The 11,439-nt window shown below is 38.8% G+C and overlaps 1 pseudogene; it reads left to right on the plus strand.

Annotated features, from left to right (window-relative positions):
- The first annotated feature begins 2,859 nt into the window (after positions 1 to 2,859).
- On the plus strand, positions 2,860 to 3,744 carry LOC123233364 (annotated as a pseudogene).
- Positions 3,745 to 11,439: the final 7,695 nt, after the last annotated feature.

Here is an 11,439-nt window from a genome sequence, read left to right on the forward strand (position 1 = left end):
ATGTTAGTATCAATCTTTTTTTTAACATTAGCAAAACCTCCTAATCTTTTAGCAGTTAGATATTTCTACAGTTGTTTCTATTTATTTTATTAAAGAGTATTTGACTCCAGGCAGCATTTCCAGGCTTGATTCTTATTATAACCCTTCATACACTCTGTGTTCCAGCCAGATGTGCTGTTCCCCAAACTTGGTATTCCAGATCACACCTCCATGCTTTTGCATGGACTTTGTATCCCATCCCAGAATATCCTACTCCTTCCTCATCTCTAGTATCATTCAAGCCTTAGCATATGTGTTACCTCCTGCAAAAAAACTTTCCCAATCCCCCTAGTTAATTCTTTTTCTCTTTTCATACTATTATATGTATCTTTATCTATATGCACATTACAATCCCCTCTCTTTATAAATATCCCTCTCCCTAGAGAATATAAACTCCCTAAGGCTGAGACTATTTTTCCTTTTTGTTTTGTATCCCTCATCCCTCTGGGCCAACCAGAGTGTTATGCACAAAGGAAGTTCCTTTATCAAATGTTAATGCATCAATTGGATGAAAAGAGAAAATGAGAGTGCATCTGTGTCCTTAAAAAGAAGGTCAATACTGCCCAGGCTAGATTCATCCAATTGATGCATTTTCTTTAGTCTCAGAAAACAGAGAAGTGCTGAACTTCTTCATTTCCTCCCAGATGCACACATCTGAATATGCGTACTCCTCCACTACTACCAGGAGGTCTTCTTCTATCAAAGGTCCTCAGAATTCATTTGTTTCTTTTCCTCTGGTACCAATATTCCTAAAGTATGGTCAGTTTAGACAGTGAAAGGACATTGAGCTCAATTAGCCCCTAAGGCTACCAGACCATTTTGCAGCAAAATTCTTTTCAAAAGGAAAGGGAAACAGCTTATCAACTAGCCATAAAACAATTTTCATCAATCTCACTTGTATCCAACTCAGATTTTAATTATTCAAAGTTGGAACATTTTAACTCAAGACCCTACTAATGCCTCACCTTCTACAAGAAATCTTTCCCAGTCCCCCTTAAAGCTAGTTCCCTCCCTCTGCCAATTAGCTCCATTCTCTCCTATATCTTGTTTATACATAATTGTTTTCTCCCTCCTCAGATTGTGTGCTCCTTGAAAGTAGGCATTGTTTTGTGTTTTTTCAGTTTTGTTTTGCCTTTGTATCTCTAGCACTTAGCATAGTTCTTGGAATATTATAGGGGACCAGAAAGTAAGTGAATAAGCATTTATATTATGCATACTATGTGCCAGCTAGATGGCACCCAAGCCTGCAGTCAGGTAGACCTGAGTTCAAATCCAACCTCAGAAATTCAGAGCTCAAATCCAACCTTATTAGCTGTGTGACCCTGAGCAAGTCACTTAATTCTGTTTGTCTCAGTTTCTTCGTCTATAAAATGAGCTGGAGAAGGAAATGGCAACCCACTCTAGTATCTTTGCCAAGAAAACTCCAAATGGAGTCGTGAAGAGTTGGAAATAACTAAATGGTGATTGAACAACAATATGTGCCAGTCACTATACTAATTGCTTTTGTACAACTATCACGACATTTGTTCCTCCAAACAACCTTGCAAGGAAAGGGGCTATTATTATCCCCATTTTACAACTTAAGGAAACTAAGGCAAACAAAAGTTCAGTGACTTACCCAGGGTCTCATACTTAATAAGTGTTTGAGACTGAATTTGAACAAAGGACTTCCTGATACCACACCAGTGCTCTAGCCACTGCACTACCAAATTCCTTCTAGTAATACTTAATAAATGCTTGATGTTCATTGATTTTTCCCACCTTCAGCTTCTGGGACTAGTTCTGCATGATGTATTTAGTAAGAACATGATAAATAGAGATTATTCTCACTAATTAGAGCACCATCTTTTTAAGACTGCTTTGGGTAGCTGGTTATTTATTTTCCTGTGAGCTGGAAATCCAGTATGCTTTACAGTGATGTGTGCCAGGTAGATAGCTGCTATATTCCACCAAACCTCTGAGCATTTTCATCCTATACTCCTACTGATAATTTTCATGATCTGATTTCCACCTAATAGAAGAGAGGGAGCATATGGATTAACAATAATAATATCAATATTTATGTCATGCTTTAAGTTTTGCAAAGTGCTATGAGTATGCTATTTCATTTGATCCTCACCACAACTCTCTGAGATAGGTCCTGTTATTATCCTTATTCTATAGATAGAAAGCCAAAGTACCTAAAGGTTAAAGTGGCTTGCCCATTCACACAGCTATTAAGTACCTGAGCCAGTTAGAAGAAGACAACTCAGTTCTTTCTGACACTACATCCAACACTCTATCCACTGTGCTACCCACTAGCCTAGAAATCTGTTTCTTCTGATCCTTTTCCAAAATGCTGCTGAGCTCCACCAGGAGAATGTCATGGTTAGTTGTGAGCCCCGTGGAACCTCCTCTTTAGATCCAAAGCTTCAGAGTACTCCTATCCAACACTGACTCTCAAGGACCCCCTGCAATAGTTGGACCATTGCTGGCTATTTTTCAAGTATCCAGACGAATCACAGGTTCTAAGATTCCAAGGAAAGAGCTCCCAGTGGTGGCTTACTATGTAGCATACACACACACACACACACACACACACAATGGGCTACAGTAGCATTCCCTGTTGCATGAGATCCTTCCTGCCCTGTGCCAGAGGAGTGTGAGCTTAGATACTCTTACCCACTAGAGAAAATACTCTTTAGAAATATGTATGTATGCCTGTATATACACATAATAGCTATATTTCAATAAAATTCATTTCCTTTTGTAATCTTCTACAAGTTACATTATGCATTTAAATACATAAATTACAATGGCCACCAGTGAGGCAGCAGTAGCATGGCAGAACCAAGCAGTACTGAGCCCAGATCGGGTGACCATCAAGAACCTAAAGACCAAAAGGAGATTGTGATCTGCAATTGTACCCAAATGAAGGATTTGATAGAGGGGATCTCCCAGAGCTTTAAGACAATATCATCTTGTCCTGATCTTCACTGACAAAATTCTCATAGATGGAGACATTAAATCAGCATGAGATCAAGGATGAGCTTACCATTCATTTGATGATCAAGAAGACCCCACAGAAGGGGGAAATTAGATGGCTCAGAGGATTAAGAGGCAGACCTAGGGACAAGTTCAAATTGGCCCCAGATACTTCCTAGCTGTGTGATCCTGGGCAAGTCTTTTAACCCCTATTGTTTAACCCTTACTGCTCTTCTGCCTTGGAACCAATACACAGTATTGATTCTAAGATGGAGAGTAAGGGTTAAAAATAAAGATCCCCCACAAAAAGCCCAAGATCCTACTGATGCTGTTCCCTCTGCCCCAGATATTGTTTCTGTTCCAACCCCAGGACTGCTTCACTCACTGTCCTTGCTCAGCCATGCACTTGAAGCAGCATTGTTCCTAAGGTTGCTGGTGGGCATAGGAGGAGCAGTGGAGGTGGTCTAATAGCAGGGGCTGGGGGATGGGCTTCCCAGTGGTACTGAATCCATATTATCTGGCTTTGGGGGCAACCTAAGTCTCAGCAGTCTAGGCTTTGGTTGAGCTTATTTCATTGAATTTAGCAGCAGATATAGAGGCAGTTGATGTCCAACCCTGATATTGTCCCAGATTGTGGAGAACCCTCTTACCGAAGAAATGATGTCCCACACTGAGCTGATATACCACATAAACATGGCTAACCAAGATGGTGGCTTAGTAGCAGCTAAAGCTAAAACCTGACAGTCTTTCCAAACAACCTTTAAAAAGTGCCTCAAAATAATAGGAGTCAAAAACAAGCAGCAGGACAGAGTGAGGGGGGCTCTCTGGATGAATACAACTTTAAAGGTAAACAAAGAGAGTCAATTTTCATGGGATAATGGGGAACTGGAAGCAAAACTGCACAGAGGAATGCTGGCCAATCACCTCCCCACTTATTGCACCAGGTTCCCTGACTGGGCATAGGCCAAATTTTGAGATCCTGGGACCCCTGGATACAGCAAAAACAGGGCACTCCACACCCCAGATCCACCCCTTGAAGTCCCAGGCCCTGATACCAAAGTCCATTGAGCTTGACCTTTCTTTCAAGCCTGTGCTCTGGTAAAAACTAAACTCCTAGGCAAAGTAGCTCACAGTACCAAGCCTTCAAGTCAACCAGAGAAGACAAAACCAATAACTTTCAGAATTCCCAATCCACAGCAAAAAAAAAAAGGCTAGGAAAATAAGCAAACAGTAAAAGAAAACTAACTTTAGAAAATGTCTATGGAGACAAAGAGGGAAACAGAGTCAATAGGAGATGGTAAGATGGAAGCAACCATATACAAAATTTCAAAGAAAAAAGAAAATTGGTCTCAAAAAAAAAGCTTAAAAAGCTTAAAAATAGCTTTTAAAAAGTGGGAAAAGAGGCAAAAAAAAAAATCCAATGAAGAAAAGAGTTGTGAAAAGTAGAGTGGACCAAATGGAAAAGGAGGATCAAAAGGTCATGGAAGAAATTCAATCTTTAAAAATTAGAATTGGTCAAATAGAAGCTAATAGCTTCATAAGACATCAAGAAACAATAAAATCAAATCAAAAGAATGAAAAAATAGAAGAAAATATGAAATATCCCATCATAATCTAGAGTTAATGAGACAAGCCTTGGAATTGGCTGGAAACTTTACCATGAGGCAAGAGATGATGCACAACTAGGACTGGGCCCTGAACAGCTCAGAGTGGATCCCTGGGAGATGTAATACCTTCCTTAGCCTGCACACAGACATCCAGGAACCCATGATCAGTGCTGCTAGGGAATAATTCAACAGCAATTCTTTCTCCTCATTGGCAGTGAACCCCCTCCTCCCTCTACAGACTGAATACCAGGAGCCATTCTCTAATCCCTGAAGTCCTCAACCCCAACCTTTCAGGCCCTAGGGCCTGCTGGGAAGGGCATCAGAGGCTCAGGGACCAGCCAGGTTCCCCTAACAGAATCCAACACCTTTAGCATCAATGCAGCTAGCCTGGGTACAGGAATGTTAAATAGCCCTTTACAACAAATCCCCACCTTATATAAAGCATGACTTTATCTACACATGCATAGTATGATGCAGACACTTGCCCAGAGCCCTGACTTTGCTCCTCAGAAGACAACAAAGTGCTCGTGGGACACTTCTATAAGATCAGATCTGGCTTCATCTTTCCATCTTTCTTTAATAGGCTTAAAATCCAAACTCACTGTAGATGAAGGCCCCAGGGCTTTGGCAATTATGGGGTTCCCTGTATCCTACCTGCCCCTGAAGAAGGCAGCAGCAGCCCAGAATGTCCTCATTGCTTCCCTATTCATGCCAGCTAGTGTGTCTCTTCAGCAGGGGGTATTGCCAACCTCCAGCAGCAGTGGATGCAACAGATGATTCTGCTTTTGTCTGGAGAAGGAAACTCCCAGGTGCAGAAATTAGATTTCAGCAACAGCTGAAGCAGCTTATTGCCAAGAGCATCATTAATCTAGAGGCTAACCTGCAGACCCTGATTGCCACAGTGGGAATATTAATGTAGCCTCTGAGAGACTGCTGGGCTCTCAGCCCTCCTAATCCCTGAGTCTAGCCCCTCCCCACTGTATCCACACCTGCACACCTATGCACTGACCTCACCAATGTCATTTGGTTCCTTTGACAGCTCCCTAACCTCTCCAAATGCATAACCCCATCTCCTATGACTCTTCACCCCCTGCCTCTCTGGTCTTCAAGTCTCTTCAAACAGCAGAATAATAGGGTAGGGGTTGAGGGATATCTGAGGTATGTCGTGAGTCTCTTGGATCTAATTGTACATCTCTTCTCCATTCTACACCTGCCTGACCTTTGGCAAAGATATTTAATTTTGATTTTTATTTGGGTTCCCCAACTCCATCCCAAACTGCCCCTATATTCTCCATAACTAATTATTAACAGAACTGAATCATAGAATGACTTAGTTGGTTGGCTTACTTTATCAGGGGATACCTGTCCCTGATTAATTAGCTTAATTTATCAGGCACACTCTACCCCTTTAGCTAATTGTGGAATCTTTTTGTAGCTCATTCTAGCCTTACCCCAACTCCCTTTTCAGAGCCCTCTTATGACACTTCCCACTAGACACATCTCCTACCTTACATTCCGATCCTTAATGAAAAGTTTTGATTCTTATATGCTTCCAAACAGGACTGGGCAGGTGAATTAAGCAGTTCAGAAGCCAGAAAAATCCAGCAGCTTTAGGGGCAAGTTTTGGTTGGCTAGATTGGAGCGGAGAGTGAATCTAGAAGAGATTTACACATTGTAATTAAGGATTGGTATTAGAAGGAAGGGAGTAAGTCTCAATACCCACAATGATTCCTATTTACTTAAATCCCAAGGACAGAACCTTTTGCCTTTGCCTCTCCCCTCCTCACAAACACATTCTCCATGTACTCAAGATTACCAGGGGTTTGTCTAGATCTGACATGACCTATATCTTTGGAACTCTCCTGGGGAGCTAGAATTTGTCCCAGAAGAGGCTAGGATTGCTTCCTGCCCTTCAGAGATGTTACAAGAGAGAGGATCCTAAATTCTAGATTTAGAATCATCTTCCCCAAAGACAAATGGAGTTTTGTTAATCTGTGGGTAGTTTGGGAGTAGCTGGTATGCAGAAGTCTTAATATTGAATAAGGATGAACATGTTCTTTTGAAAAGAGGCAGAGATACCACCCAACTATCTCCCTCTCACATATATACCTATATACAGAATCAGCCTAACCTCCCAATACTGGAAAGGGCTTTCAGATCATAAGGTAGAAGAGGGATGGAGGCCCTCAGCCTCTATATCCTAAGCCTAAGCCTTTCTTACTTTTACATTCATTCCCCCAAGTTCTTCCTTTTGTCCTCCATGCCAGAAATTCCTATTTGAAGGAGAAGGTGATGATGAAGTCACTTTCTGAGATTGCATTGGAGACTAGGATAGTAAAGAACATAAGCTTCTTCCCTTTACATCCCTACAATGACACATAATCCCTCCTCTCAAAGAGCTCAGAGTCTGTTGAAGGAGACAACATGCAAGCAACTGTGTACACATAAAATATATAGAGGGTAATTTAGAGGTAATCTCAGTGTGCTCATATTGAGAGAAACCAAAGGTAGAATTTTAGTTAGAATTTAACAGAAACCAGGGAACCTAGAAAGTATCACAGAGGAAGGAAAGCATTACAGTTATGGGTAATAACCAGTGAAAATTAAAAAAAAGAATAATTAAAGTGCTGTCATATGAAAGTGAGCACACATTCATTTTTTCTGGTCACAGAGGGCAAAACTTCAAACAACCAAAGTTATGGGGAGATAAATCAATTAAATATAAGGGTAAACTTCTTAACAACTAAAATTATTGGAAAAATGGAATAGATTTTCTCTAGATTGAGTGCATTTCATAACACTGGAGGGCTACAAATGTAGTCTGAATAACCATTTGCCATGGATGACATAAAAAGTGACATTTTGTCCATATCCATTATTTTACTATTGTAAACAACAAGACAAAGTTAACCAACTTGTCCATGGTCACACAACTAACCAGTGAAAAGACAGGAATACAACACAGATCTAGGTCTTCACACTAAGATATTGTGCCAAAATGTCTTGACATTAAAGTTTTTAAAAAGTAACTGCAAGGGTGCCTTGCACGGTTAACTCATTTTAATTTATATTCTTGAACATAGAGAATTATAATTCATAATGATGATCTGAAGGTTCTGAAGGATCATTAGTCATTCAAGAATGATTCAATTGTACTCAAAGTACTGAACCAGAAAAATGGACAAATCCACATGTGAAAGGTTTTCCAAGTTTCAGTCAAAAAGGAGTTTCTTCTTAAAGAATCCATGACATTCAATATCTCAGGGGGAAAAAAGATAGGATTTAGTATTTACTACATTATTCATGGAGTGCCAGACTTAGAGTCAGGCAGCCTCAAGTTCATTCCTGATGCTGATACCATTTGTTTTCATTTTCAGGCATATCAGACTCTTTATGAACTTATTTGGGGTTTTCTTGGCAAGGATAGTAGAGTGGTTTGCCATTTCTTTTATCCTTTTACAGATAAGGAAACTAAGACAAACAGGGTAAAGTGACTTGCCCAGGGCAATACAGCTAGTATATGTCTAAGGCCAGAATGGACCTCAGAAGATGAGATAACCAGGGCTGGCACTCTAAATACTATAGCACTACCTTGTCATAGACACTCAAATTATAAAAGTAGTTATGTATGAAAAAATGCTTGAATTCATTATTTATTAGATAAATACAAATCAAAACAACTCAGATATCATCTCGCCTATCAGACTGACTAAAATGATAGAGGGACAAAAAAATGAGGGGAAGAGGAGAAATGGGGATACTAACTAGTACACTGTTGGTAGAACTGTGAACTAATCCAAACATTTTAGAGTGCAATCTGTAATTATGCTCAAAAAATTACAAAACTGTGTATACCTTTTGACCTAGCAATAGCACCATTAGGTTTATTTCCAAAAGTGATAAGGGAAAAAGTGATCAGGATATATTCTAAAGAATTTATAGCAGCTCTCTTTGTGGTTGCAATGAACGTGAAAACTGGAAATTAAAGAGAAGCCGATCATTGGGGGAATGGTGAAACTCGTTGTAACATCTGACTGTGATGGAATGCTACTGTGCCATAAGAAATAAGGAACAGGTTAATTTTGGAAAACCATAGAAAGACTTTCATGAAGGCATGAAAAGTAAAATGAGCAGAACCAAGAGAACATTATATACGGCAACAGAAATATTGAAGAATGCTTTATATATGTCCACCTCCAGAGGAAACACTGATTAATAGAAATAAGTAAGACGTTTTATATATACATATTTCTTTTTGTCAAATGATGCCTTTTCTCTAATGGGAAGAGGAGAGGGATGGAGGATGTTCACTGGACATTTTAATATAACAAATAGATAATTTTTAGTAGCTCTTTGAGCTCTTAGGCTATCATGTGGAAGAGATTTACAACTTTTTTTCTGAATTCATAGAATTAGAGCCAGAAGGAGCTTTGGAGATCATCTGAACTAACCCCTTCATTAAAGAAAAGGGAATAGAGAAAGAGAGAAGAAATGATTTGCCCAAGGTAATACATTACATAAGTAGTAGGACAAAGATTTAAACCAGTAGTTCCCAAACTTTTTTGGCCTACCACCCCCTTTCCAGAAGAAATATTACTTAGCCCCCTGGAAATTAATTTTTTTTTTACATTTTAATAGCAATTAATAGGAAAGATAAATGCACCTGTGGCCATCACCACTCCCCTGGATCGCTGGAGCACCCACCAGGGGGTGGTAGCACCCACTTTGCGAATCATTGATTTAAACCAAAGGTCTTTGGCTTCAAATCTAGCATGTTTTAATTTTAATAAATATTTATTGGTATAATTTGTTTACTATCAATGACATTTCCTAATGTTTTCTAAATGTATTAGAGGCAGCTAGGTGGTACAATGGATAGAGCACTAGGCTTGGAATCAGAAAGTCCTCACTTCAGATTCAGGCTACCTACAGTTGAAGCTTGGTGATTTCTGCAACAGTATATATATATATATATATATACATCATCAGATGAAAATTTGATTCACCAAATATCCTATAAGAACCAGGCATCTCCTCATCCATAGCGGAGACCTCTGGCCCCCGCTCCCAGATCAATACTATGGAGCATGTTTTGTGCTGTGATATACCTGATAGATGGAGAGAACAGCTAGGTGACATAGTGGACAGTGTGCCAGGTCTGGAGTCAGGACTTCATAAATTCAAATCTGACCTCAGGTACTTACTGTCTGTGTAACACTGGAAATCACTTAACTCTGTTATATACAACATATATGACTGAAAAATAACTCAACAGCAACAAATTCAAGAAACATGTTTGTAAAATGAATGAATCTGACAAAAGAGCAATAGGCTGTGTTGTATAGCAAAAAGATCAATGGATTGGGAGATAGGAGATAAAGATCTTTATCTTGGCTCTCCTACAGATTATGTTATCTTGGATATGTCATGTAACAAAGACTCAGGGAAGTTTTTGACCATAAAATTAGAAGTTTGAGTTAGATTATCTCCTAAGTTCCTTCCAGTTCCAAAATTCTATGATTCTAATTGTTTCTAGACTGCTCCATTGCAAGGCTATAGGAGATAGAGATGTCAGGTGTTTTTTCTCCCTCTGACCTCTCTCTCTTCCCAAGAAGGCAGGCAATATGATATAGGTCATGCATATATATATATNAGATTTTCTCATTTTACAGTTGAGAAAACTAAGGCAGGGAGAAACTACATGACTTTCCCAGTCATACAACTAGGAAGTACCTGAAGTCAGATTTGAACTCAGTTCTTTCTTATTTCAAATTGAATGTTCTATCCAATGATGATAGAGATATATATTTTATCCAGACATTTGTTGATCTCAATAAGCCTACAAAGAGCCTTTATAGTTGTCTTCTTATTGATAGAAAACAAAACTGGAAAGCTATAACTCATCTCAACAACCACAATAAGCCAGAGAACTATGTCTAAGAGTTTTGCTTCCCTGAGGGAGCAAGGCTTAGCCAATTTCATTTTTCCTACTTCCTTCCTGTGGCTACTGTAAAATTGGAATTTGGGAGATGCCATCTAAAAGTATATATATATATATATATATATATATATATATATATATATATATATTTCCTATCCATCAAATTGTGAAACAAGACACATATTGCTTACACTAAAAAATTCATGGAGAAAATAAAGAATAGTATGTTTCAATCTGTATTTGAATTTTTACCTTTTGTGGTGGTAGATAGTTTTTTTTTCTTGATAATAGCTGTCATTCACAGCTGATCATCATACATTATTGTTGTTACTGTGGATAATGTTCTCCTGGTTCTGCTCACTTCACTTTGCATCACTACATATAAGTCTTTCCAGTTTTTTGTGATCATCTTGTTTGTCATTTCTTTTGGAAATCAAATATTAAGTTGATTAGAACAGATACTATACTTGATCTTAGTCATAGTTGTTTTAAATGCCTGGCATGACAGCCAAACAGCTTTAAAAAACAGGATAATTTTTTATAGTTTGGGTTAACTCCTATAGTCAAGCCATGTTCCTTATGAACAAGGCAAGATCTAATGCATCTTTTTCATCCTGAGACTGAAAATCTTTCATGGAAGCAAAGGTCTATGATCATCAACATAAAAAATGAGTTTCTGATATACTAATTTAGAGATTAAAGATTAAAGATTGTCCTGAATAGCTTAGCATTAGCAAATACTCATGTTTAACAAAACCACAGACAGAATTTATCTATGCTTCCAAATCAAATTCATGGAAAATGAAGGCTAGTTAGTTCTAGACCACAGACTTTTCAGTCTCATTCCTTAGATGGTCTCAGAACCTTCCCTATGGTGCTTGGAACATG

The sequence above is a fragment of the Gracilinanus agilis genome, chromosome 2 (genome assembly GCF_016433145.1).
Source record: "Gracilinanus agilis isolate LMUSP501 chromosome 2, AgileGrace, whole genome shotgun sequence".
Lineage (NCBI taxonomy): Eukaryota > Metazoa > Chordata > Mammalia > Didelphimorphia > Didelphidae > Gracilinanus > Gracilinanus agilis.